The sequence below is a fragment of the Xyrauchen texanus genome, chromosome 41, assembly GCF_025860055.1.
Source record: "Xyrauchen texanus isolate HMW12.3.18 chromosome 41, RBS_HiC_50CHRs, whole genome shotgun sequence".
In the NCBI taxonomy this organism is placed as follows: Eukaryota; Metazoa; Chordata; class Actinopteri; order Cypriniformes; family Catostomidae; genus Xyrauchen; species Xyrauchen texanus.
Genome location: NC_068316.1, coordinates 15,633,032 through 15,655,267, shown reverse-complemented (window position 1 = coordinate 15,655,267; position 22,236 = coordinate 15,633,032). Strand labels below are relative to the sequence as shown.

The 22,236-nt window shown below is 37.6% G+C and overlaps 1 protein-coding gene across 2 annotated transcripts in view; it reads right to left on the bottom strand.

The window, feature by feature from the left end:
* LOC127634271 (CTD small phosphatase-like protein) overlaps positions 1 to 22,236 on the bottom strand; it is a 52,900-nt gene that overhangs the window by 25,365 nt on the left and 5,299 nt on the right. The gene's annotated exons all lie outside the window — the stretch shown is intronic.

Genomic DNA, 22,236 nt, shown 5'->3' with positions numbered 1-22,236 from the left:
TAAAACTCGTCAGCCTTGCATGCAGCGCATGTTCACAAAGTAGGTCGTAACCGAACAGATGAAAAAAACAACAACGGTCCATTGGAGTTTGCGTATTGGTTACCACGCAAAGTCACATGACCGAACAAGTTTGCAAACAGCTCCTTGTGTATTGTGGTACACAGAACACGTCTCCATGGGTGACTCCGTTACCTTTGCCCCTGCGTTTTCATTCCTGCAATCCTGCGAGTGCATTCCAGAGCTTACAACAGGCCGTCATCATGCAGAGCAATATTTCTCAAGTACAGTTACACAACCATATTAAACACTCCCTATTTGGAAAAAAAAACTGCAAACCGGACAGTGTAAAAACAGACAACATAGTTGTGTTATAATACTGATGGTGGTGGGTTTACAAATCCATAAAGAAACTAAAAGGTGGTGTGCAGATTGTTTTGTAAAGTAAAGGTTTTATAGTTGCTATGCAAACACATACATGTTAAAGGTCATAAGTCTCTGAGTTCCTTTAGTTTAATTGTCTGTCAAAATGCACGCACAGATTCTAGATGTAGGGGAACAATTTAGATTTCAAAGTACTGTGATATTTTACCTCACAATATTGTATCTGATATTCTAACATCTATTTTTAGCTGCATGTTTCGCATTAATATATTTGGGAAAAAATATATTAACCATCAATTAGAGTAAGTGTATGAGAGGACGAAATATACTGTGGCATTACGTCAACAAACATTCAATTGTTTCTATTTTCGACCAAAATGCAAAATCAGATAGAACTAAGACAGTAAGTCTAAACTAATTTGTTTCATTTATAAGGATGTCCATATATATAAATAAACTAGAAAGCATCCTAAATATGTAATGTAATGTGTAATGTGGTTTGTTGCCTGTGCAGCTGCGCACTGCTTTTTCAGCTGGAGTTGCGCTGTTACTGCCCCCTGCTGAATGCAAAACATGAAGGTGGTACTTCAAAATTGAATAGCTCCGATGGTAAAAAAAATTTTAACACGTCATTTTTTATATAATCATATATTATAAAATGTATATAATTGCATTGAATTAACGGGTTACATCGACAGTCCTAATTGTATCGTACCAGCACTATAAAAACAAAGAGCGAATATCTCCAAAGCTACATCACATTTTTACCCCAGCTTATTTAATACACCCCTAATAATAAACAGAAAGACTGAATGAGGAATAAACAGCTCCCCACAGGTAATCTAGAAAGGCGTGCAGGCCAGGTATTATTGTGATTGTAAAAACAGGTCACTATTTAAAGCCAAAAGGAATACAAAACAGAGGGGAGCAGCCAATCAGAATTTGGAAAATATGTACTTCATTGATTTTCATTTTATATTATGTAACAACAGGCTAAGTCATTGATGTTTGATTGAGGTGTCCATGAAGATTACTACATCCTACACTGTAAAATGTATTTTTAATGGTTAAAGACTGTAAAAATGCTACAGTAAAAAACGTAAATTAGTTAATGAGAATTTACCGTAAAATATAAGTAATGTTTTAAAAATATATATTTAAAAATACAATACATGTAGTTTTACGGTAAAATATTGTAAAAAAAATTTTTTTTTAAATATATGATTTTCCTGTATAATTAACATTTAAATTCATTATTATGTTTAACAAGCATATACATGTACTTTTTACAGTAAACTATTGTTCAAATTACGGTAAAAAACAGTAATCGGTCGTTCCCAGAATTCCCTGGGTGACCCATTACATTTCATTAGATTTTATAGGATTAGATATGTTTCTTCTCATTTTTAATATCAGTTATGTAGTTTTGGGGTGTTCTGTGTTATATTTGATGTAGTTTAGTTTATGTTTATTGCATTATTTAAATTTCTGTAAAGTTTATTGCATTTTTACTGTATTTTTTTACATAATTATTCTGGCAACCACAGCTGCCAGTTTGTTTTGTAAAAACAATGGAATTATTATTTTTTTTACAGTGTAGTCATACTGCTATCCTGTGACCTGTGGTGTTTTAAGCGGCACAAAGCAGATTGAGTTTCATGTTATCCAGGTCAGACATAAGGGCCAAGTGCTCTCACTGCTGCAGTAATGGGTTTCATTTGACCTGCAGAAAAAGCCTGTTTATACTGTGGTGGCAATTGTCGACCAATTATACACTTTCAATAAATGTAGAAATAGTAAAGCATTATCTTTGCATGAAAAACTCAATTTGTGATTTTACATTTAGTAACAACATAATGTCTTCAAAGTCTAATGTATAATCTCATGTCAAAAACAAGAAGCCCACATAACCTAAGGTTATTATGATAACGTAATATCATGCTAAGGCATTTATAAGGCCATTCAAGATCTATAGTTTAGCTTCCTAGCTATACATAAGGCCTTCAGTTCCAGCATTCCATTTTTTCTCATTTAAATGTTCACACCCCTTTCATAATTTATACAAATATAAGAGATCAATTGTTTTTTTTATTTAGTACTGCTCTTCAGAATCTATATTACAGATGTTTGTATGAAGTATAGTATGCATATAATAGTGTCTTCTTGAGCATCAATGAATGTTTGGACCTTGTGTAGTAGTTGTGTACAAGTCCCTCAATTGCCCTAAGTGTTAAAAGCTTTGAAGACAGTGACTACAAGAGTGCAAATTGAATTAAATCCCAGATGCAGTTTATTGTGCTACTCCAATCCCAATCAATAATAACCTGAAGAAAAAAAGTGGTACACAATACAGGACTTTTAATTATAAAGAAGCCCGAAATACACATGAGACTCTTATTTTGAAATGTATGCACTCCATGTTGTGAGTTCACTGACGGCTGATTCACTGAGAAATTTAATCTGATTCAAACTGCTAACCTGGGCTGCATTCCCTTCCCTCACAAACTTCATTCCGTCTCATGGACTCAGATGTACGTCACTGCTTACGTAGCATGAGTTTCCACTACTTGCAGGAGACGTGCAATGGGTTTAACTGGAACACTCTTAAGCCTTGATCACTTGGAATATGTTGAAGGCTGATGTCAATTTGTGGAATTATTTAGTGATTTTTGCACCTGAGAAAACAACATTTTCAAAGATTGATTTCAGAGGCTTATGTATAAATCTTGTATGTTTAATTTTTTTTTTAATTAGAATTAATTGTTAGAAAGGATTAATCAAGATTTACACAAACAAAAATGTTAACACAACAATGAGCACATAGGCTATAATAGGCCTGTGATAAATAGATTAAGGTAGCTACATATATTATGCTGTTAAATCTCAATTAACTTTTCTAAACTGCTTAATAGACCTATCTCAACTTCCATCATATATCAGAGTTGTGTGGGGGTGGGGTTTATGAAGTGCAATCTGTTGTCACATCACAATCGAAGTTGCATTGTGGGATATGGAGCTGCCTGAAGTGTACATCATAGTAGTCTTGCTCCCTCGGTCAAAATCGAGGGGTTGACGGTCTGTCAACAAAACTTCCCTCACTCACTGAAACAGACTTCCAAAATGGCGGTGGGGATTCCCTCAAGGGGAAGTGCTTAGGGGAGTTAGCGAGTGGATGTTAAAAGTGTAGTGGAATGCAGCCTTGAGCTCTAGAGTTCACATCTTCAGTTTCGGGTGATTTATGAAAAAGACCCAGTTCAAAAGAGAAATTTGTTCACGACTCTCTCGTGCTCGGTTTGTAGTTGCGTGCGGTGCAGCGAGTTTGTCAGAAAAAGAACGGGTGAAAAAGCGTGAGACATATTGGTTGTGCGTGCTCTAAAAATATATTTAACAACTCACAAGATGATATCTGACAACCCAACTGTCGCCAATGGCGACTAGATTTTAAATGATTGTCACAATCAATTAATTTTGGTCGCACTTGCAAACATTTTAGTTGTAGTCTGGAGCTCTGATGGGCTTCTTACATAAAGGTTTAATAAAAATAAAATCTGTGAGCCAAACAAATCTGATAATGGCAGAAGCATTAGGGTAATAGCTAACAGCATCTGTCTGATTACAGCTCGGAAAACACATATGGTCATAGAGAGCATCAGACCTTGAGAAAATCAGCTTCCTGAGGCCTGGTACAGTAGCAACACTACTTGATGTGGTTGACAAGAAATCAGTTCGTCCTATAATATTAGTCCTTATGATGATCCCCAAACAACAGGCTGGAGTCATTATTAACCACCTGTATGAGTACAAGGCTACTGAATATTCAGCAAATTGTTGCTAATTTCACATGCGAAGGTAACCATTATACATTATTTAATATTTAAGCTATATCATTTATATATAGAAGCCTTAAATGTAAAGAAGCACAGTAGTTTTTTGTAAACCTACAAAACAAAAAACATAACAGAACAAAACAAAACATTATACACAAAACAGAAAAATAAAACAAAATAGAACAGAACAGTGACCTGTTGCACAAAGCTAGTTGAACAAACGATTTCAGAGTAAGTTTCAGGTTGAGAAAACCTGATAGAGCCAAACCGGTTTAGATCGGGATCATCGATCTCAAGAAGCTTGGTACAAAATACCGACCCACCTTCTTGAGCCTGAGAAACCAGTGTTTGCTCAAACTAAACTCAAACTTACCTGGGTAGCTACTGAAACCAGCTTTGTGCTACAGGCCACTGAACAGAACAAAACACACACACACACACACAAACCCCCAACACAAAACAGAACTGGAAAAAATTGTAAAAATAAAAAATGTGTACAAAACAAAAAAAACTTTTCAAAATATTTTAAATCCTACAACCTTTTAGAAAATGGTAAACAGTCACACCAGGACAAAGTGACTGAAAACATACTGTAGTGTTACAGATGTGGAACTAATCTGAGAGGTTAAGTGGGCATGTCGTGTACTAAAATATACATGTTCCAAACAATCTACATTCTCTGATTTTTTACCCAAATATAATCACCTGTCTGTTGACAAGCTGGGATCTGAGGCATAACGAGGTGTAAATGAGACAAATGACCTTCTCCACAAATTCTTAGAAATGCTTTTTATAGGATGATTTAACACTGTCTTTTAAAACATATTAAACAAAGTTCTTAGACGTTATAAAGCCAAAAGAGCTGATGCAATTATCCTCAGGCATAATATAATGAGTAACTAATTCTAGTGAAGACACACAGTCTGTCATAACACAAGGTGCAATCAAAACTCTGCCTTCTCGGTCTCAGTACATTTCACTGGCTGGTCCTCTGTACTCACGTTCCAAAAACACTTATTCCTGAGAGATCCCTCCCTCCAGCGCCTCCATTTTAAGGCTTTTGGTATTTTCCCGCCTTGGTTGCTTTCCCTGCATGGCAGTCTAATTATATGCAGGTAGGAAGGACTATAGGAGAGACAGAGAGATGGAGGGAGGTGGCATACATGAGGGGGGCCAGATGACAGCCAGTGTTATGAAGCCCCCTGAACAAACATCCAGCACAAACGGGGAATGTTTGGAATAAAACGCTACCATACTATACTCAGCAGTTTGTTAATAGTATGTAAACAGTCCCTAGTATGTTAATTTTTTGTATGCATGGAATATGTGGATGACCTAGTACAACTGCTAAACTGTACAGTCTACAATAACACACTGTGCAGGGTACTGTGTACTACAATACAATACACTCAATCTTCCATTTCCAAATTTAAATGGGAGAAATAACAGCCGCAATCTTTATCTTGACTCATATAGTACTTCAGGGAATATGGCTGGACACCATTTTTAATTGCTGAATTAAACAAGCAACTTTATGCGTTCATGTGTCAGCAACAATATGGGCATGCAACTGCTTAAAAATATTATCGTTGCATAATGCATACTTTTACTCTCACAGACTATAGTTTTTTTTATTTATTGGGCAGTATTCAGTATATACTGCACAATTTTCAGTAAGAGAAGGTTAGTATTCAATTCCGAACATAGTCAGGATTTTCTCCGCACATACAAACGTCTAAAAAATATTCTCTGGCTGGCCACAGGAATGTGGCTGAAGTCAGTTTGCATGGCAGTGCCCTCACTTTCTCTCTCTAAGATGCTCTCTGCTACAATGTGAAGTGTTATGCATTCTATTCAAATTCAGCCACACTCCTCAAACTGTAGTTAACAGACAGCTCTTTTCAACACTGCATGAATGCAATCATTTGTCAAAGTAGAAGTACCACAAGAGACAGCCTAATTAGTGTTGCGATACCAACTCTGAATCCTGCAGAAACCAAGCAGTGAAAAACATGTCTACAAGGAATACAATATTTCGTCCTCTTTTACGTGGTACTGGCAGAATGTTTCACTTATTTTCCTGAAATAAGTAAAAAAATCTGGCAGTGCAACATGACAAAAACACTAAGGTACATTTTGTGTAAACATGTTTTAATATCTTATGCAGCCTTTCTTAAAGGGCACCTATTATGGAATTTTGAAAATTACCTTTCATGTAGTGTGTAACATAGATTTAAGTGAACAAAAACATCCTGCAAATTTTATATATGAAAGTTCACCGTAAAAAAAGTTAATGTAATGAATCGTTTTTCCAATGAGTCATTTTCCTTTTCGTTGTGACGTCAAGACGAAAAATTAGCAAATTGGCCGCGCCCACTCATTGCGCGCGCAGACACCAGGGAAAACTTGAAAAGATCATGTCGACAACAAGATGCTGTGTTCTGAAGTGCATATCAAAAGCGACCTTTTTTTCGCTGCCCAGGGACGAGCATGGGAAGAATCAGTGGCTAGAGTTTATATTTACAACTATACCACACAAGTATAGCCCGAACCTTGTGCTGTGTTCGTGTCATTTTAATGACGATTGCTTTACGAACATGAATGCTTTCAAGTGTGGATTCGCGAGCCGGTTGATACTGAAGGAAGGTTCAGTACCAAGTTTATTTGGATCAGCTTCCTCCTCCGAATCACAACCTGTAAGTATTATTAATAATTGTTGCTTTTATGTGTTTTTTAGCATGCTTAATAAGTATTTGTGTGTGTTGTGTAAGTTATGCTCAGAGCAGCTTCTAGGTCTCCAATGTCAATTTTTTTGAAATATGTGAAATGTTTGTCGATGTTATTGGAGTTGTCATAAAGAATAGAGCAATAACTTGTAGTAATGCAGTGCTTTACCAATATGTTTATTCGTTGGGCTAACGCAAACAATAACTGATTGGGTGTTTACCACCGAACTTTGGGCTATGATCACTAACATAAATCAACTCAAATTCCTTCTCTGATTTAGATTTTTTTACTACAAAGCGGTGATGGGCGTTCCATTTCCGACAATCTCTGCACAGAGTATACCAATCACAACTGACTGGGTCATCTGACCAATCACCGCAGATTAGCGTCACGCAAAGGAGGGGTTTGGAAAAATGAGTCGTTGAACGAATCATTTGGGAGTCGGTGAGCAAATCAGGTAAACATAAATGCATATTATAAGACAACAAAAGTGTTTTTTGTCATTGCTTGCATGTAAAACTGTTGTTGGGGACTCCCAAAACAATATTAGGAACATTTTAAATGCCATAATAGGTGCCCTTTAAAGGGGACCCATTATGCAAAATTCACTTTTACATGGTGTTTGTACATAAATGTGAGTCGGCAGTGTGTGTACACAACCACCGTACAATGTTAAAGTCCACCCACTCCTCTTTCTTATATTTCTATTAATCAAAAACAGTGTCTAAAAATGGACGGTTTTCGTTTCTGCTCTAAAATGACCTCATGTTAGAGCAGGCCTCGCCCACGACTGGTGATGGACTCCACCCTATTATCATAGATCCTCCCCTGAGTGATCTACACACAGTCCGCTATTTTTTACAAGCTGGAGCAGATACAGTGAGAACATTAATGTATCAGCTTTGTAAGTGTAATAAGTGTTCTGTTGTTGGCTGTAAAAGTGAACATAAGAGTCTTCATGTACTCCCGGCATCAGAGCCACTGAAGACGCAGTGGACAAGTTTTGTTTTTGAAGGAAATATGCCTCAAAACATAAAAACATTTGTGTATGTTTGTGCAAATAATTTTACACTGGACTGATTTGTGAATGAGTGTCAATTACGCAGTAACTGTGAAATACAGTTATCTCAATGGAAATCCACCCAATCATGAATTTTGGATGATAGACTTCCGGTGGCGAAGATTTTTCCCCCACGGATTTTAAAGTTTGAATAACTTTGTGGAAAACCTTTACCGCTTTGACCAATAGGAACACAGCTCCACTGAATATACACAATGGACAAGGATATCATTTTATATCGAGGATAACTTGTTTCTTTTCAACTTCAATTTGCCAGAGTATGAAGTGCAGCAGTAAAAAGAGGCTACTTGTAAGTAATTTTTGGGTAATTTCACACGCTCAGGATCCACCCACACCATCTTCGCCAGCGGAATTTCGCCGTGCAAAGGTATGTGTGACCGCGCCTTTATGACGCAAATGCATCTTGTTTTAAGGGATGTAGATATTTTTTACTGGAAAACAAGACCAAGTTACTCATTAAGAATAGGATTTTTCTTGCAATTTTGCAAAGAGGGATTCTGATAACTCCATGTTCCGCTCAAAGCATACTTGCTTTATACAAATTTTCCAGGACTTTGGAGAAACAGGTTAAGGTAAGCTAATGGAACATTGGCTGACGCTTTGTTTTTAATGTTTGCGGACCATTCCCACAGTCTGCGAGTGAGGTAATCTGATGCCGAGTGGTCACATGAGCGGTCACAGCCGGAAGAGAAAAGCACAGGAAATTCCTCACATTCCTGACAGGAAGAGATAATAACCCTCTGACCCACAGCATGGAAAAAGAACACAGTCCCCTGTTTCATTACAGGGGTTAGAACTAGCTGTGGCCAAGATGCAAAAGTGTGTTTTTGAGGGATGTGTGTTGCGAATAAAATGGGGAAATGGTTAAAAGTGAGAGGGACATAGAAACAGAAAGAGGGGAAATATTCCAACATGTACCAAAGCTAAAAAGATGCAGGTTAATTGTAAAATGAAGCCTAGTGGTTACATTAATTATAAAGATGGAAAAACTGACTAAGTAAACAATGTAATCGGGGATGATAAACAGCAAGCCCACAAATCTGTTCCTCATCTTGATCCGAAATCTGAAATTTGAAAATGGAATAGCCATTAGGGCTGGGAATTAGCAGGGACCAGGCAATACAATACTATATTGATGTACAGTATCTGGGTCACGATAACATACTTGTGAATCTTTATGTTTAGTTTCTTGTTTCTTTTTCATCTGCATTGGACTTCAGTGCTTTGTGCAATTATATTCTTAGCAGAGGTTGCCAAACAGCCACTTGCAGTAGGTTGAACGCATAAGCTGTAATCCACTTAATTATTCTAACTATAATGAATTAAAATTTCTTAATACTTCGTAACAGCAAATAGTCATAGATTAACTGTATCCACCCTTTACACTGTACCATTTATCTCTAACATACTTGATTTCTTAGTAAAGCCAATTGCAGAGATTTTACCTCCAGTTCATTACTTACTTAATCAGCCATGAGTATTGAAGATCCAGGTCTTACATCATTGGTTTTTAAATGTTTGCATTTTCAGTGTGCAGCTCACGTGGTCAGTCTCTGGTCTGTTAGGATGATGTAAACCAGAGGACATCACAGAGCTCAGACAGGATACTGTTGAAGACGTGAATAACTCTTTATTGGCTAGTGAATTATTCCTGTCATGTCTGTATCTCAGTATATCCTACAGAAGTTTGCAAACTAACTACATACTACACAAAATAATACACATTTTGTAACATATTTTAATGTTATTAACAGAAGTATTTTGTGAACGTTTATTCAAGAATGAAGTTTGTAATATGTCCGATGCCAAAATACTATCTTCTATTCAAGTTTAATATTCTGAGACAACAATAAGGTATTTGTAGGTTGATTTCCCAAAAAGTGGAAACACTGTGGCTCTCTGTTGCTTTTAAAAGTTTGTAAAAGTTAATTTATTTTGCTGAGTAGATTAAGCTGTGGTCCATGAGACACTGCTGTAACTATTGAGTTGTTTTTCTATAACAAAACAGATGCCACCCCTTTTTGTGATGTCAAGTAAACACTTGTTTAAAGCCTCTTTGGCCCTGTTAATGATCAGTATCAAAGTACTTGTTGTTTTGCTTTGGAGATAACTAACACTTACACTTAATAGTGTCGTGAGACCAAAGAGAATTGTTGCGTGCACACACACGATGCACTGACTCAAAGACATTACCTCGAGGCAGGGTGTTCCTTATATTGACTCCAAAGCTGATCAAGTAAGGCACAACTACAATTCAAAGTTCCCTTCCACTGCCTAAAACAACACTGTTTTACTTATTCATTGCAACACAGTAAGCAAGACAAAGTAAAGGAGAAATTCAGGCTAAGATAACAGTGAGCACATTCAACCACTCAACTGAACATTCAAAATCAATTATAGTTCACTTTGGAGTTGTCCTCCATTTTGTACCTGACGGGATTAAAAAGAATGGCAATACAATATAAAATACAATAACTGTGAATAGCACTGCTCAAATAATTTAGACTTCGAAGAATTGAAGAGAAACATTTAAGGTAATATTAACAATTCTGACTTTGGTATTTTGTCCAATCTGAGCACAGTTTGACACATTATTAAGATCTCTTAATACATTCTAGATGAGACATGTAAGATTACATGGGTCTTTTTTTTTTCAGGAGAAACACCTGAGAAGCATATTCATTTCTTCCAATTAATCTCATTACTGTCAGGTACCCCATATTGCCCAACAGAGTTTCATTGTGGGATTCTATCAACATATTGTTTATATAAACTTAGTGACGAATCTAAATTATGTTATATGGTAATCGACAGTATGGTAAAGATGCTGTCCATTGAGCTGAAATTGTATCGAGCCTGAACATTTTCTTTAAGCACAGGTGATAAGGTAGACAAAAATAATCTGTGCTCTAAAAACCAACCAGACGGCTAACACTGCACTGCATTCAGCGACAGTCACGCTCAAGACAAACACTCCCTGGCATCCTTTGCAGCTTATCTCCATTTTTCCATCCTCGTAGCTTTCCCCTTCTCGTCCTATTTTGTGCATTTTTTTTATCAATAAGGAGATTTTCGGCCAGTTACTATATCTGTTTACTAAAACGGTGGAATTTTCAATTAAGATATAAAATAATATCATATGCTATGGAAAAAATCCCAAAATAACCATCTGCTACACCGAAGTTAATACCAATTTCACAGTTATATTTTAGAGTACTTAGCTAATTAGCCACTTTTTGTAATTTGCAATTAGCCAATTGTAATTACGTTACCTGTCATCTGGAGCGATATCGTCTCTGGCTATCTTGCTGAGCAAAGTAATAATGTTGGATTGCATTACTCTGTATGTTTAAATATGTCCTCAAAAACAGGAGTAAAAGCTGAACACAAACACTGTGAAGCGCTATGTTTGTGGGCAGGTTAGGTAGTCATGTAAAACTACCACATAGCCATGTAACCCGTTACGCCAAGGTTCGGTTCTCAAGTCAGCGGAAAAGCGAGCGGTTTTCCAGACAGCCGAACTCAGGCTCTGGCATGAGAACCCGCACCATTTCGGTGGAAAATCAGATACTGTATTAAAACTTAAGAGAAGTAGCTTATTTTCTAGAGAAAAAACATGGCACACTCATAACCATCTCAATGTTGGCGTTGTGTCTTGAAGCCTTTGAACATCTTTCAGGTAAGACTAAAGTCTCTGGTGTGTTTTAACCAGGCTTGAATCTGTAATACAGTGTTACATAACAAACGTGTGCATGAGTAACGTCATGGTTTAGTGGTATGTCCCATGCGATGAACATTAGTGGCACATTCTGTCAAAAGTACATCATAACAAACAATGACGTGAATCATCTGATCTTTTTCCCCAAACTGCTCAACTGTGACAGTAACACAACAGTGTCCTTCCAGGGTAGGTGTAGACCTTGTACCTTATGTGAATTTGTGATGTACCACATGGTTGATGACCATCCCTGGCCCCGTGGCTATGTTTTTGCAGCTGAAGCGTGGGGTGAGAAATGAAGGATGTGACAGCCGTGGTGGAATTAACTGCTGAAAATAATAAGAGAAATCTGACTATTCAGCCGTGTTACGCAATGCATGGCCCAAATTGTTTTAGAAAGGCAGAAAAGATGAGAGGGAGAGAAAGACTGATGAGGTGGGAGGGAGAATGGAGACTGAAGGGAGATACAGAAAAGATATCAGACCACAGCAGTTGCACCACATTTGCATGCAGCAGTTCTGCTTAAAAACCTGCGTCTTTGGTCAGTGTCTTTATTTTTTTGCACTTTCTTTGTCTTATATGAATTTGTTGTGCTTTCATATCATGCCGTAATACACTGAGTGACTGATGGATGTTATCACGAAACAGAGACCCTGCCCTCCAAATCCGAACACAAGTGGTCACAGGAGACACATTTAAATGACCAGAGTATGGTTGCACCAGCTGTGCATAAGGTCTCACTTAAGTTGAGATGTAAAGTTCACACTAAAGGCTTAGTAACTACTAGTTAGTTTATAAATAAGTCGGAGCTTAATTTGGTTGCACCACCTGTTCTTAAGGCAAGACTTAACTAGTAGATTGTAAGCTCCGCTCTGCACTCTCCTGTCTTTGTAGCATAAACAGGATGCCTGCTTAACTCATGCACACTTTCATGCTCTAGAGACGGCACGCAAACTATAATGTGAAAAAAGCTGCACATGTCAGCCAAGGAGAATATTTAGAACACAAGATGAATGTCATTGAATTTGGTTAGGCAGCCGCCGAAATCTTGTCATTGCCTGAAAAACCCTTTCCATGTTTCTTCAATTCTCTCAGTCTAAAGTGAAGCCCTGACCACTGATAAATACTCACACATGCTGCACACATGGATATTTACATATCATGATATACACGATGAAGCAATATGTACAGCGATATACACAATATGCAAACCTTGAAAATCGCTGTTTTCTGCTCGGTATCACATTTTCTAAAGCCAAATCAATTTCACACAACAGAGGACGCACCTTTTTTTCTTCACAACCTCCTTTTTATCTTATTTTTCAATAGGAATTTTGGAACCAGCAGCCGCTCTGTCTTCCTATTTCCTCTACAAGTTGGTAAAACCGCTATAGAGACGATAATTGAAATGTATGTCAAATTTCTACCTGTTTATCGTGCATATTGCACACCTCTACTCCAAAACCTACCACTCTGAATCAATCTGAAAGATTGTGCTGTGCAAATTGCATTGAGCACAAATTTTGTGGGCAGCTTTGCCATGTTACCAGATTTGCATGATTGTTTATTTTAGAATGGTGGTGGTGTAGTGGGCTAAAGAACGAAACTGGTAATCAGAAGGTCACTGGTTCGATCCCCACAGCCACCACCATTGTGTCCTTGAGCAAGGCACTTAACTCCAGGTTGCCCTGGGGGGATTGTCCCTGTAATAAGTGCACCGTAAGTTGCTTTGGATAGAAGCGTCTGCCAAATGCATAAATGTAAATGTTTATTCGTGTTGGGTGCTAAAAAAAGCAGGCACAATTAATTATTTTTAATTCTCCCAATATGTTTTGTGTTCTGTCTCCTTGTTTTACTAACTATAACATTAGCACAGTCTCTCTTTACTGTTTACACAAAGACGTGTGTTTATGAGCAGGTTTTTGTGCAAATAAAAGAGCTTTTATTGACAGTTGGATTCCCCATGACTGGAATACAGATTGTCATACCAAAATATGGCTATACATCACTTTTATTAAGGACTGTGAATGCCAGTCTTAAGGTAGTGGGTATATATAGGTTAGTGGAGTGCTGGCAGACAACCAGCAGGTACTCAGTTTCAGCACACAAATATTTGCTTACAGCACTACTGCTCCACTTTGTAGATCTCTCTGAAGACATACTTTACTGTTAAATGCAGTTCACCCTTCACTCTCCTAGGTGAATGGCACTGTTTTAAATACTGACTCCTGTGCACACATGCACTAGACTTAAAATGTTAAATATTCAGTTCTGAAGCATACATTGACCTTCCAAAGAGAAAAGGAATAATGGGAATTTTCTATTTTATCTTAATTTCAGGAGCACCGTAATTCAGTTATGACTTTAAAGAAAACATTTAAATAGATTGGTCAGAGACACAGCCTAGCAGATAGTATGTGTGTTCTGACACTTCTGTGCGTGTGAGTCTGAAACTGGTGTCCTTTCATAATCACATCTTCCTCTTTAAAGTGGATATGTTTTCATTTCATTTTGAGCCATTTCATTCTTCTGGTTTAAAAATGAAAATGTCATAAAATATTTACACAGATAAGGCTAGAAAGCAAATTGAACATACTAGAGTCATGCTAACATGTATGTTTGAGAATTGTGACTACTATTGAAACTATAGTGCGTCGTTAATATTTTGTGTATTGGTCCCGTTTACTTTAATTATGTGCCTTAGTGAATGTGATTTTTCTCTAGAAAAAGAAGGATGTGTATATCTATGAATTTATATACTGTTCTTAAAGCAGTCCTGGTACTGGTGGCAATGCCTACTTTCACTTAGTTCTCAAACGTTTGAACATAATATCAGAATCTTTGATTTGCAAACTCTTTATCATCTTCACATATTCATACCCATGATTGATATACAGCAAAGTGCCCCAAAACACTCACTCACATTAAAATGTTCTCTTTTGTGAGTGAAAATGAGTGAATTGGTCTGCACTTATATAGTGCCTTTTTAACCTTAGCTGTATTCAAAGAGCTTTACACTGTGTCTCATTCACCCATTCACACACACATTCACACACACCAATGATGACAGAGCTTCCATGCAAGGCGCTAGCCTGCCATTGGGAGCAACTTGGGGTTCAGTGTCTTGCCCAAGGACACTTTAGCATGTGGAGTCTTGTGGGCCAGGAATCTAACCGCCAACCCTACGATTAATGGACAACCCGCTCTACCACCTGAGACACAGCCACCCCAGTGCAATGTCGAATTGATGTGCTTGACCCCTCCCGTCCTCCCTCCCTTCCCACCCACTTTTTTTTTTTAATCTAAGGTGCGAACAACTAGTCCTGAACAAGGGGGGTTTCAAGACAATAAAACTAAACCTAGCCACATTTAAATAATTTTACAACAATGTAGTGATTCAGAATCAGAATCAGCTTTATTGCCATGTATGCTTGCACATACAAGGAATTTGTCTTGGTGACAGGATCTTCCAGTGCACAACAATACAAAAAACAATACAAAAACAGCAGCAAGACATAGATAATAACATTTTTTAATATATATATATAATTATACAAATACGTACATACACACAGAAACAAAAATACAGTATGTTATGTATAGTGCAAAAAGTTTTTTCCTTTGTATGTAATGGCAGAAGTGGATATGTTAGATAATATAAACAGACTTAAACTGTGTATTGCACATAATTATTGCTCAATGGGGCGGCTTTAACTGTTTATGAGATGGACAGCCTGAGGGAAAAAACTGTTCCTTTGCCTGACGGTTCTATTAACATATTAATATAATGTGATTATATTAACAAATAATGGTCTAATAATGTGATTCTATGAGACCAGGCTGGAAATTACACATCACTTTTAAATTTATAATTAAAGTAATAGTGATAAAAGGTGTAGGCCTAGAGGTCAAATAACTTGACATATTGTAAACAAGTTTATTTTGAAAAGCCATTTAATATATATATATATATATATATATATATATATATATATATATATATGTATTTTTTTGTCTCTAATTGCCTTCTCTGGGCTATTCCTTTAATGTTGAAGAACATTTCAATCCAAACCCAGAAGCAACGCTTGAGCAAAACAAGAAATCTGGTGCATAAATAACAATTTAAGTGCTCAAACACTTAAAACATGCAAAAAAAAACTGCCTGAGTGATAATACTGAAATAAGTGTTGTAAGATATTTCACCTGTCTCTGTTACAGTTTTAGACTATAAAAAGCAAACATAAATGTGTCCGTGAACAATGATGCTTTCGACTTGTCAATTGTTTTGCATGTTTTCATATTATTGTAGTTGCAGTGAATTATTGAGACTTACTCCCATTTTTAAGCCATGATTTCTGTCTCAATAAAGACAATTTTGTAATGTTGGTGTCCTGTTCAAACGGATCACCCAAAACACATATAAAATTTCAATAACAAAATTAATTCACATACTCGTGCAGTTTATTCATGATAAAGTGAAACAAAACCATGAAAGAACAGCTTGTGCCTGTTTTTGAGCTTATTTGTACTTACGGTATTTGCAAAAGGGAAAAAAAGAAAAAAGGCTAAAAATAGGCTAATAAAGACAGTGTGTAGGGAGATGTGGGTGATGTTTTATTTAATTTTCAAATTATTTTTTGTCTCCTCTTCCCAATACCTTGTTCTCCCCTTGTGCTCTCTCTATATTTTATTGGCTGGGGCTCATTTTTGGTTTCTCGCTTGTCGGTACACACCTAAGACGTCTAGACATCAAGCTGGTTTGAAATCTGTCATAAAGTCTGCAACTAGTCAAGTCCTGTCATAGGAGTGCGCACACTACATGTCCGTTGGTCGTGAGATCTGACTTCTCGTCTCAGAACAGTCACCGACTAGAAACATCAAAGAAGACAAGTTTAAGTCGTGTAGTATACACTAGGCTTGAAGTGCTAAATACAGAAATCCGAGGCTGAGATGGGCATAGTAATTCACACATTTACACTAACGTAACATATTCTAACACATAAAAACCACATACACACCCCCAGCACCATCAAGGGATGAACTCAGGAGGGTGCCAGTAGGTATCATTTCACAAGTGGAAGAGAAGACCACCTACTCTATCTAACCCTAATGGCCTCTGGCTGGCTGGATCACCAAGAGAATTATATCTCCTTGGCTTCCTTTTAACACATCCATCAGCCATCCAAATCCACATATCATCAAAGCCCTCAGTGATTAAGTCTTCCAAGTTGACATTAGCAGTTAAAGAGAGGAAGATTGCATTTAGAAGACATTGGATATTGATGGTGAGATCCACAGAGAAACCAAATCTCAACGAACACAAAAACTTTTCCAAAACTCCAAGATTGCTCCTTATATGGATCTCTCCATTACTGTCCTTGACATAAGGGGCCATTCAGACCAAACATATTCTTGCCGTAAAAAAACTAGGTGCTGTGCAAAGAATAAAATAGAATGCTGGTGTCTCGAGATGCATTATTAAAGGTTCAAGTTCTTTTCATTTTATACTGAATCTTAAAAATGTTCCGCTCTTACGCAACATGCTGAAAAACAGCAAGATGTAGCGCAATGGATAAAAATGTCCATCTAGCGCATGTTTACAAAGTTAAACAATTGAAAAACTACAAACGGTAAAGAAAATTAAACCACATAAATGGAAATAAACCACACTTATATCAAGAACAGCATCAACACCAGTAACCATATGATGATAAACACAATAGCCGAGCTACACCTGCTAAAAAGACCAGCATGGAACTGTATGGTTTATGCTATTTAGCGGTTAATAACTGGTTTGATGCTGGTTTATGATGGTTGAACTGTCAGATTAAGAGGCCAAACAAAACTACAACAAGCATACATCCATTTGCTAATTAGCAACTAAATGTATAGACATATATATAATATTGCATAATAGTTAGTAAAGGCAAACACTGTTGGCGCTCTTCCTGTATGTATTGTAATGTGATCCTGTAGGAGGTGCCAGGCCACTTCTAGCCTAATTGGCAGGCTGTGTGAGTTCTGTGGGGATAAACATCCATGCTCAGATGCTTCCTAATCTGATAAAGGCAAACGGCTCATCCAATGATACCTGACAAAGTTAAGACTTCTTAGAGGAAAGCTAGCCAGTTTAGCTACAACGTTACACCAAAGCATAAAGCACTGCAGTGCATTTTATTCAATTCAATCCCATCCTATAAGGGGATTGTAACTCAACTGCCTTGAGACAGCCTTCAAGGGCTGGGGAAGCTCTTCCTTCTGAACTGTTTTAGCATATGTCATATTCCAATTGTCACGGCTCCGGTGACTGGTTTATTCTATTTGTTTTGTTATTCTCTCTCCCTCATGTCTCGCAGGCAATTTCCATGGGAGCATTGATTGTTCCCAGGGAAATGCTGATCATGCCCATGATTAGCGTGCTAGCAACACCTGTTCTACTCTAATTCACTCCCTACTTAATTCCTCTGTGCTCTCACTGTCTTTGCTAGATTATTGTGTGATGTCAAGCAACTAACCTTGCTCTTTTTGTCTAGTTGGTGTTGTCTTGTGTATCTGTTTGTTTGCCTGAAAATAAATGTTTATTTTTAAAAAGCCAAAATGTGACCAGAATGAAAAACGAATAAGATATAAATAGTAAGTTAATATTTTCATAATGTACCTAGTTAGAAGGTCCCCAGTATAATTGACAGCAATAGCTGGGATAGCTTATTTCATATGTAAGCAAAAGGGACATTATAACTGAAATATACCCATATGAATCGATATCGAATCGAAATCGAAATCAACGCAAGAGCGTGTGAATCTGAATCAACTTGAGAAATATGTATCAAAAACCATCCCTAGTCATTAAACATAAACAAAATATGTAAAATTATATATTGTTACTTACACAAATGATCCCGATTAAAACAGTTCCAAACACAACAGTGCATGGATGTAAAAATAATCCTGATACAGACACAAGACAGGCTAACTTGAACTGAAATGCTACCCCACACATGTTTGTTACACATGCACAATAACGCTTGGCACTGCCTGACATGGAGCGAAGCCACAAGCAGCCTGAGTGAGACCTGAAGGCCTGAATGCTTAAAGGAATAGTTCACCTAAAAATTCTAAGTCAAACTTGATATAACTTTTGTTTTTCCACAGAACACAAACGAAGATATTTTAATGGAGATATGACGTCTGTTTCTCCATACAATGCAAGTGAATGGTGACCAAGTTCTAGCTCAAAAAAGCACATAAAGGCAGCATAAAAGTAATTCATTGTAACCCGCACACACACACAAGATGAGACAGTCACAATGTGTGTCAAAACTGCGTTTATTTGCAGGCAAACAAAAGTACAGCACGGAAAATCCAGAGGGAGAATGGTCAGGGTAGCGTAGGGTCAAAAGCCGGGGAAACAAAGTCGAGTAAGGGGCAAATCCGGGAGAGAGTGGTCAACGAGAGTGGGGAGGTCGAAGCCGGGAAACAGGATCAGAGTAGACGGGACTAGTGGGAGCAAAAGACAGGGGAACAAGGGGAGCTGGCAAGCTAAGAGGAGGACAAGAGGAGATCAAAACTAGACGAGACTAGCGGGGGGCAAAGACACGGGAAACTAAATACATTAACCAACACCCGTGAAACGGATGTGCTGTGGTATTTATAGGGGAAGGTGCAGGTGTAAACAATGAAAGGTGATGAGACGAGTGCAGGTGAAACTAATGTGCAGGAGTGCAGATGACACGAGTGCAGGTGGTCATAATGTTCTGGGGGATTGGAAACGCGTGAGAAACTAGAGGACGGGAGATAACCTACGAGCATGTGAGCGAGTAGGAGCAAAGTGGGCGTGAGGGCTCGAGCGAGCAAAAAGAGCATGAAAAGCTCGAGGGGGCGGAGCGAGGGAGTGAGGTCGAGGGAGTGAGTGTGTGTGCGATGAAGCGGGGATGGGGCAGAGGAGCGGGGTTCGTGACATTCATAAGACACCAGTGGTTTAATATGTCTTCTGAAGTGATCCAGTTGGCTTTGAGAACAGACCAAAATACACCAACAAACAACTCCTTTTCCACGATAAATCTTGACATCAGCAGTCTCCTTGGATATCATTATTTCAAGCTCAATTACACCTTCCCACTCTGCACATACCTCAAGCACTAGGAATTTATTTAATAGACGTAAGTCACAAGACAGGGAGAAATCTAGTCCAGTCCAGTCTAATGACACAGATTTAGGAGACTTAATGGCCACATAAAATCATTGCAATATTCACAATGTTGCTTAAATAAATGTTGTATATACTGTATATTTAATATATCACCCAGACCTAGAAGGGTGCACAAACAACACTCCTCCACACTGTGTAGCATGCATAAAGCTAATAAGCCATAATGTTTGATTTTTGCAACAAGCTACATAAACCAAACTGACTGGACGCCATCCATAGATTGATGATAAAAGTGGCGTTTTTACAGTAGGACGAAGAACAGTGTTTTCATGCTGAATGTATGTCATCAGTTTGCACTTTCTGATCCTAAATGGCCAATTCTCTTGTGCTTATGCTACACAGATTGTTGTGGATAGACAGGAAAAGGCCTCCTGCCTTGCAAACAAACATAATGTACTCTAAAGCAGTGTTTCCCAACCACTATGGGAAAAATCATAAAATTCCACAATAAAAATAAATGCATGAAATAAAATGATAATTACAGGGATCTAAGCTTCTCACCTTTCTGAGAAATTCGCCGTTTTGAAACCATAATCGGTCACTTTTGTGATTGTGAAGAGCAATTATTCATGTTCAGAAGTGACTGATATTTATACGCGTTAAGGTTTGTGTCAGCGCTGCAGAATACATTGAAGTCTATGAAGTGACTTTACACCAAAATGTTTTTCACACACAGGTTTTTGCTTCACCAATAATGTCTTTGAGAGTACTAAGCAACAAGAAATATTTCAAAACTGTCCAAATTTGTGAAGAGACATTGAATGTCTCATAATTATTTTTATTAAATATTACCTTATCGTTTACAAATATCAGAGACTCCATTTACTGAACTAATTTAAATTCACCAAGAAAACGCTTAGACCTAAACAAACAAGAAACCTTGAGAAACAAGTCATTTTATTACTTTCTACTATCAAAGCAACAGCAAGCTTTTTTCTCTCTTCCAAATACATGTTTTCAGTGTTTAATGTGCACACCTTCTGCTTTTTTACGTGACAAACTTGTAAAATCACCCCACTGTGACACTTTCTGCAACTCTTGTCATGTGGAGGGCGATGCGGCACTTGACGCTGGGTTCTGCCTCCAGAACCAAATTAAAACTGCCATGAGATCGTCTGTCGTCTGTCCGAGGCAAAGACTAATGACAATTGCCTCAGCATCAGTTTCCCTTGATGCGTTTGATTACGCACAGATGAGCACCCAGTTTAAGTCGATGCAGACCTACTAAGACACGCTACTAAGACGGACAGAAAACATAGACAATTTCTTGAAAAGGAAAAATATTGACGATGGTTAGCCTATGAGGGATAGTGGTGTGCCGTATAATTTTTTTGTCATAACAAGTGTGCCGTGGCAGAAAAAAGGTTGGAAAACACTGCTCTAAAGGATTATGAGCGCATACAGTGGTCTAAAAAGTATCGGACAGTTAAGCCACACTACAAACTGCAGTATAACAAACCAAGTAGGCTATTACAATATCAAATTAATATAGCACAAACCTTTTTCCAAGCAAAATATTTCACTAAAAAAGTTTGTTAGGTTTTAAATTATAAAACAATAGATATATTGTTCAAAATGAAGACAAAAAGCATGTGGACATTTGTCCGACTTTGTAGAAATTGTTCACAGTTAATGTGCTGAACTACACCTGTGGTTATTCTGCTAGGACACCTGTGTGAACTTTATGGGACCTGATTTCATACATCCACAAAAAATCACCTTGAGACCAGTTGGTAAGAAAAGAGAAGCAAGTTCAAAGAAAAGGTGTGACATCATTTGTTTGCCAAGGCCACTTGGTTTGATATTTTGCATCTCATGCAATATAAGTGTGCAAACACTTTTTAGGGCCACTGTATTTAATTTGCAATTTGGTGCTCAAGACCAAAAAAAAACCGTTCAGGCTGCACGCCCCACTTCATATTCAGTAGGCTGCTGCAACAAGAATGCAAAATGAGAGTACTACCAAACAAAGTGGCAATGAGACGTCCTAACCTTGACTGGCCATTTTTATTAGATACTTAAGGGTAAAAAGGCTTTTAGCAATCCCTCAAAGTCTTCTTGACCTCATCCATCATGTGCAACTACAACAGGATTCACATTATCACCTGTGACACCCGTGATGCAGTTTGTCCCGAAACCCCAAGCAATGAGATTCCAATGCAAACTTAATTAAACTCCATCCATAATGCATAAGGATAAAATCCAACAATAAGCACCAACACCAGCACTGCACTCAAAACATGACTTGCATCTTTTAAGACGCGTCTTTGCTTACAATGATACTGATATGTTT